This window comes from Littorina saxatilis, unplaced genomic scaffold (assembly GCF_037325665.1).
Source record: "Littorina saxatilis isolate snail1 unplaced genomic scaffold, US_GU_Lsax_2.0 scaffold_980, whole genome shotgun sequence".
Lineage (NCBI taxonomy): Eukaryota > Metazoa > Mollusca > Gastropoda > Littorinimorpha > Littorinidae > Littorina > Littorina saxatilis.
The window spans coordinates 1,633-8,108 of NW_027128192.1; the positions used below are offsets into that span (position 1 = coordinate 1,633).

Sequence of the window (6,476 nt, forward strand, 5' to 3'; positions counted from 1 at the left end):
ATGCCCAGACATGACAGACAATATCTTGGAATAACAGACCAATACTTTTGTGTGGAGTTTTGCAAATTAACAAGCCAGGAAATCATAAATGAGTTGTGCATACCTACTACGTTTATCATATTTAAACCACCATAATCTTTTTCTTTGCACATAACTGTTCGTCTTACTTTTTCAAATGCGCGCGTATTTGAATACTTTTTCTTCCAAATAAACCTAAACAAAATGGAATTAATATGATGTAGAACATGATGAGGTACTGCCAGAGACTGGAAAATATAAACGAATTGAGATATAAGAAAGGTTTTAACAATACAAATTTTACCTTGTATACTTAAATTTCTTTTTGACCAATTGGCGATTATTTGTTGTATTCGTTGAATTTTCTTTGACCAGTTTTCCTCTAAAGACGATGCGGGTATATTGTTTGAAAAAATAATTCCAACAATTTTTACTTTACATTTCCATTTAAGACCAAAATACTGATCTGTACACAACTTTTTGGACCCTATCCACATGGCTTCCGTTTTGTTAACATTCACTTCCAAGTTTGAAAAACGTTTAAATATATTCAAAATGTATAACGCCCTTTCTAGATCTATTCTATCATGCAAAAAAAGAGTGACGTCATCAGCATATAATAACAGTTTTAGGACCGTGATGGGTGATACCTCAAAGGGTGACATAGGCAGATGGATACCCTTAATAGCTTCATCAGAACGAATCTTGATCGCCAACATTTCAAGGGCAATAACAAAAGCCATTGGAGAGAATGGACATCCTTGGCGAATGCCAGTTTCCACAGGAAAAGGTTCGGATATCCACCCTGTATAATTAATACAACTTTGACTATTGTTCATCAGGACAGAAGCCCATTTTTTTAAATTATCCCCAAAACCAAATTTATCAAATGCAAACAAAATATAATCTTTGGATATGGAATCAAATGCACGTCGAAAGTCAACTGCTAATAAAACTCCAGGTTTATCCATTGTGTTCATAATATCTATGGTATCATCAATGAGTCTAATCATGTTACTTATTTTTCTTCCTTTCATAAAGCCAACTTGATTTTCATGTATAATATCACCTATTACAGTGGAAAGTCGCATTGCTAAACATTTTGCAATTATCTTGTAATCTGTATTTGTCAGAGATATTGGTCTCCAATTGCCGAGATCGTCCCTAGGTAAATCTTTACCTTTATGAATTAAGGTCAGGACAGCTTGTTTTTGAGTGGGCGATAATTCGCCATTAACAAATGATGCTACAAATGAGGCATGAACTACATCCCTTATCTTCAACCAAAATACTTTATAAAAACAGGTAGTGAGGCCATCAAGACCTGGGGCTGAATCGTTATTTAATAATTTAAGGGCAATAGTTAATTCCTTCGCGGTAATCTCCGAGTCCAATTCACCTTTTTGGTCATTGGAGAGAAATGGTATATTTAAATCTTGTACAAATTCGTTTGCGCTCATCTGGTTAAATTCCGCGCTTTTTTCATATGAGTCTTTAAAAAATCGTACTTGTTCTTTCATAATCTCTTTCTGTGTATTAAATACCCTCCCGTCGTCTGTCTGTAAACGATCCATAATTTTCATGTTAGCTTTACTTTTTTTCCAAATTCAAAAAATACTTTGTGTTCTTCTCACCTTCTTCTATGAACTGAACGCGAAAGCGAACTTGGCACTCTGGGCTTCTTCCAATGAAAATACCTCAAGCTCTATTTTAATTTTTTCTCTGTTCATTAACAGATTCAGATCTTCTGGATTATTTGCTAAAAGAATGTCCGTTTTATCCAAAACCTTCTGAAGAGAAAGCTGGGAATTATTTTGTTTTCGCTTTCTTCCTGCTGCATAGGCTGTGCAAAATTCCCGCATTTGAATTTTTAATAATTCCCATTTTAAAGAATCACCTAAACATTTATTTTGCAACAAAAATGCATCAATCAAATTATTCATTAAATCAACAAAACCTATGTCTCGCAATAACTGATTATTAAATTTCCAGTAAGAAGGTCCGCGTACTATGTTCACAAACTGAATTTTCAACTCAATTAATCGGTGATGTCAGATCTGAATGTGGTACTGAGACCATGTCACAAAACACAATTGAAATCCCCACAAATTATTTTCTCGCCTTCGAATTCTTCAAAACACGAATTAACTTGTGCCCACAATTGATTTTTTCCAAAGATTTATTAGGAAAATATATATTCACAAAATAAAAAAACAAATCGTTTCCAAATGTAATTTTTAAACACAAAATTCTGTCGGTTTTAAACACTAATTCTGCTTTACCACCAACACTTTTTTTTAGGAGAATAATTTGTCCCATGCTCTGACAGGAAACTGAAGAATGTCTTTATGAATGTCTGTCTTAATGGATGTCTGTCTTTATGGATGTCTGTCTTTATGGATGTCTGTCTTTATGTATGGCTGTCTTAATGGATGTCTGTCTTTATGGATGTTTGTCTTAATGAATGTCTGTCTTAATGGATGTCTGTCTTAATGGATGTTTGTCTTTAATGATGTCTGTCTTTAAGGACGTCTGTCCTAATGGATGTCTGTCTTTATGGATGTCTGTCTTAATGAATGTCTGTCCTAATGGATGTCTGTCTTTATGGATGGCTGTCTTTATGGATGTCTGTTTTTATAAATGTCTGTCTTTATGGATGTCTGTCTTTATGTATGTCTGTCTTAATGGATGTCTGTCTTAATGGATGTCTATCTTAATGGATGTTTGTCTTTAAGGATGTCTGTCTTAATGGATGTCTATCTTTATGGATGTCTGTCTTAATGGATGTCTGTTTTTATGGATGTCTGTCTTTATGGATGTCTGTCTTTATGGATGTCTGTCTTAATGGATGTTTGTCTTAATGGATGTCTGTCTTTATGGATGTCTATCTTAATGGATGTTTGTCTTTAAGGATGTCTGTCTTAATGGATGTCTATCTTAATGGATGTCTGTCTTAATGGATGTCTGTCTTAATGGATGTCTGTTTTTATGGATGTCTGTCTTTAAATATGTCTGTCTTAATGGATGTCTATCTTAATGGATGTCTGTCTTAATGGATGTCTGTCTTTATGGATGTCTGTCTTTATGTATGGCTGTCTTTATGGATGTCTGTCTTTATGTATGGCTGTCTTTATGGATGTCTGTCTTTATGTATGGCTGTCTTTATGGATGTCTGTTTTAATGAATGTCTGTCTTTATGGGTGTCTGTTTTTATGTATGGCTGTGTTTATGAATGTCTGTCTTTATGGATTGCTGTCTTAATGGATGTCTGTCTTTATGGATTACTGTCTTAATGGATGTCTGTCTTTATGTATGGCTGTCTTTATGGATGTCTGTTTTTATGAATGTCAGTCTTTATGGATGTCTGTCTTTATGTATGTCTGTCCTAATGGATGTCTGTCTTAATGAATGTCTGTCTTAAGGGATGTCTGTCTTAATGAATGTCTGTCTTAAGGGATGTCTGTCTTTATGGATGTCTGTCTTTATGTTTGGATGTCTTTATCGATGTCTGTCTTTATGGATGTCTGTCTTGATGGATGTCTGTTTTTATGAATGTCTGTCTTTATGGATGTCTGTTTTTATGAATGTCTGTCTTAATGGATGTCTGTCTTTATGAATGTCTGTCTTAATGGATGGCTGTTTTTATGGATGTCTGTCTTTATGGATGGCTGTCTTTATGTATGGCTGTCTTAATAGATGTCTGTCTTTATAGATGTCTGTCTTTATGAATGTCTTTCTTTATGGATGTCTGTCTTTGAGGATGTCTGTCTTTAAGGATGTCTGTCTTAATGAATGTCTGTCTTTATGAATGTCTGTCTTAATGGATGTCTGTCTTTATGGATGTCTGTCTTTTTGGATGTCAGTCTTTATGGATGTCTGTCTTTATGTATGGCTGTCTAGTTAATGGATGTCTGTCTTAATGGATGTCTGTCTTAATGGATGTCTGTCTTTATGGATGTCTGTCTTAATGAATGGCTGTCCTAACGGATGTCTGTCTTTATGTATGGTGTAACTCCCCTAAGTTTTGGGAGAGGTATAGGAATACCTTTTAACGTACAAAACACTCAGACACAGTCAACCACTCTTACTCTAATCACTGACTCCACAACCAGGCAACATTCAAACCAAAGTTTATTATTTACACACACGACAACACCGCATTCACATTCACATCCAATCACAATCGCTCAAAATCAAAGATAGATGAAGAAGGAAGAATTATCTTAAAGTTTAACAAAACAAAATGGCTATAAGAATTTATAACTTGATACTAAAAGAACTGTAAATATCCCTAAATATTACCACCTACCACCTTAATTCCCTGATCCCGAAAAATCAAAAAGTCTCTTTATAAATCTATCTCAACTCAAAATCCGCTTATCTTCACCTACAGTAATCAATTAACCCCGTTATTTATTAACTAACTATTATTTCTAACTTACATTTACACTAATACCTCGTGATAGGGACTACCAACGTTTCTGCTACACTGCCTTCAACCTTGATGCAAAAGATCAACGCCAAACGCAGCTACACATGAAACCAGTAGGCCCAGCCACCAGTAATACTAATTAACTTAACTTTAAATAACAAAACCCTCAATTCTCTTCCACTTATTTCAACACAATAAATGGTACGAACATTAATTCATCAATAACACATTCACATTAATCCACCACGTAACAACCTTACTTCATAACAACAAATTACCATATCACTACATACTTTTCTCTTCGTGCGTAATGATCACGACGTTTCACAACCAAGTCCAGTTCACATCTCGCCGATCCACAAAATCAACGTCGCTCAAAGAAAACAATAAAGACACTCCAAATTAGTCCCGTTAAAATGTAATTAACCAGGCCTGGTACTAAGTTAATAACCTAATATTTAATTAATAGTCAATTTCTACCTAGTTTCCTCTAACACTTGCAAAATCTCTTTGTCTTTAATGTGTTTAAACTCACTTATAGGTCACAATGCTTGTTGAAGCCACATCTGCATAACTCAAGGCACACAGATGCCATAATATATTCTTGTGCACAGACTGCTCGTGGCAATAGAATGCCAGCACCTTCCACCACTTTACCCACTGACGGTGGGCCACCTCACCTCCACAGCTCACACTTGCGACACACCGGTGGTCAAACACCCCACCAACTAACACGCCTTCCTCCCGGGTATAGAGCCGGAAGCTTCTTGCACCCGGAAACTCATGCTGTCCCCTGTGTCGTTCGTCTCTCCTGGCTTGGACTCTCCCACAGCCCCGCTTCTATGCTTGAACGCTGTCGTAGGAACAAAAGCCAAGTATAACTACTTGTTCCTCCAACAATACTTAATTATCTCCCCTTATCCACCAAGTCCATAAATTGACTCTAACAACAATATTTCCCTCGTTTGACTTCCCATAATTTCCATTTTCATCGACTTACAAAGTCCCCTCTTTACTTAATTACTCATTAATTACCATAATTAACTACTTAATTAACCACCCTGGCCATCTCATCAAAGTTACTATTTAACTTTAACCAACATCATTATCAAAATACCAGAGTCCCAACATGACCAATTATGTAATAATTCTTACACTTTCCACTCACTTAAATACCTAATTACAGCCTTTACTTTTATACAATTGTAAATACACCATCATCAATATAAATGTTCAAAGTATTTACAACTCCCATTTCACCAAATCAAAACAACATGGCTGCCCCCATAATAAACAATTCCTATTCCATTATTTGACCCAACCATTTACAAGCAGCCCCTTCACAACCACGCCACTTCCCTCACACCTTATGAATTTAAGTCATATTACATAGTGGCCCCTCGTTCTTCCCTCTTTCTCTACCCGTGATGACGTCACATATTTACAACCAACACCCCGTCTTCTGTCTTGACAGTGAACTCCCGTTTACACCTCCCGTACCTCGTGTTCACTTTTCCGTACTTGCACCTACTACACGACTCATTCTCTGGAGTTAACGCTCTCTACCTTAAATTCACCCTCCATAAAATAAATCCTTCCCACACATAAGTTCACTCGCAGCAACTGCTGACACCTCTTTTCTTCTCTCCACCAGCCTACTCGCTCTCCACACTTCTTGCACAATAAAAAACTGTCCACCCCCTTTCCCTCGTTTCCCATCCCCCCTCTCCCCTTTCTACCCCCGACACCCAACACATAAAATGACACCAACCAAGGAAACTAAAAAACTAAACCTCTCTCATACACAAACACTACCGAACCAACAAATTTTGACCCTGAGCACGGAAGGAGAGAAAAACTACAGAATTTCAACACACCTTGCCGTTCGAGGACTGACCACCCGTAGAACCCTTGAAGCCACACCAAGACAGCTGGAACACAACTTGTCTCCGGGGTTGTATAAAACATCAACACGCCGGTCGGCCGGATAGAGCATTCACATCAACCATCCGTTCTCTTCACAGTT

At 36.8% G+C, this 6,476-nt stretch overlaps 1 long non-coding RNA gene across 1 annotated transcript; it reads right to left on the reverse strand.

The window, feature by feature from the left end:
- Window positions 1–4,132: 4,132 nt before the first annotated feature.
- LOC138956557 (uncharacterized) lies at window positions 4,133–5,880 on the reverse strand. The gene is made up of 2 exons (XR_011452695.1): window positions 5,475–5,880; window positions 4,133–5,361 (listed from the first exon to the last, which is right to left on the reverse strand). It is a non-coding gene; the product is annotated as an uncharacterized lncRNA (long non-coding RNA).
- Between the last annotated feature and the right edge of the window lie 596 nt (window positions 5,881–6,476).